Source organism: Pundamilia nyererei, unplaced genomic scaffold (assembly GCF_000239375.1).
Source record: "Pundamilia nyererei isolate P.nyererei 1_Seehausen unplaced genomic scaffold, PunNye1.0 scaffold00065, whole genome shotgun sequence".
Classification (NCBI taxonomy): Eukaryota; Metazoa; Chordata; class Actinopteri; order Cichliformes; family Cichlidae; genus Pundamilia; species Pundamilia nyererei.
This window is the reverse complement of record NW_005187466.1, coordinates 247,355-248,617: the sequence shown is the minus strand read 5'-3', so window position 1 is coordinate 248,617 and position 1,263 is coordinate 247,355.

Genomic DNA, 1,263 nt, shown 5'->3' with positions numbered 1-1,263 from the left:
CCTTTGTGCTGAATAATATACATCATATATATTAATCAATGAGCTAATGTTTTGATAGCTGGACTGCATGTGCTTTAGACAGAGGCTAGGTTTCCATTATTTATGTTTAATTAAGATGAACTTGACAGCTGACTGTAACTTCATGTTTAAAATACAGTACTGTGCAAAGTCTTGAGCTGCTCCTCAGTTCTTATATTTCGTTTCCAATGAGCCAGACTTTCTTGTAATTTTCTTAAAGTGGTTTAAAGCAATTGTTCTCCAGGCTTTCTGGAGGTCTTCTAAAGTTTTTTGTTGGACATTACCTGCTTTTTTTACTCATTTTCAATCCAGTTTTTATACCCAACCATTTTCAGAAGAATGTTTTGTTTTTTCACATCGCAGTGACTGATCAGCCATCTAAATATAAATAAAGGCACCAAACGCAAGGGATGAACCAGTGTTGTATCTACACATAGCAGACAACTTAGCAAAATAATAATTTTAAATCTTTCGGGACTTTGTTGCCAACAGCTTGTCCCCAAAATAGAAAAACTGTTCCTATTTCTGATGCTTCAAATGCTTCAAAATGCTGAAAGCTTCACATGATGAACAGTGTGTACCTAAAAATTCTGAGGAAACTGGTCAATTGATGAAAAACGAAGAGGTGACAAACCTAAAACTATCTGTTGCAGATGACAGGTATGTAATGTCATTAAAATCTGAAAAGAAAAAAAAATCCAACTTAACAATGGACCCGAGAGATGCATCTGACCCTTCAGTTAATCCAACTGCTGTTCACCAAAGCATCATCAGAAATGGTCTCAGTGGGAATGTGACTGTCAATAAGTCATTTCTAAGGAGAGGAATAGGGAGAAAAAGCTGTGGATTACCAAATTATACAAGAACTGCACTGAAAATCAGTGACAACAGGTCCAAACATGACATTTCTGTTCCAGATTGTCATCAATATCTCTCCAAAAGTTGATTCCGTTCATCTGGACGTAGCGTTTTGTGGGAGAAATGTTTCGTCACTAATCCAAGTGAGAATTTGAATAATTAGGATTAAGGAACTGACCTCCCAGCCCATTGTTCATTCAGTGGGCTGGTTTCAGTCATTATGCAAATGTGCTGTTTATAAGATTGGGGAAACCTGCAGTCAGCTGAGACTGAAGAAGTCACTTGGATGAGTGACGAAACGTTTCTCCCACAAAACGCTACGTCCAGATGAACAGAATCAACTTTTGGAGATTTACTTAGCTGGATGATTGAGCATGCATCAAGACG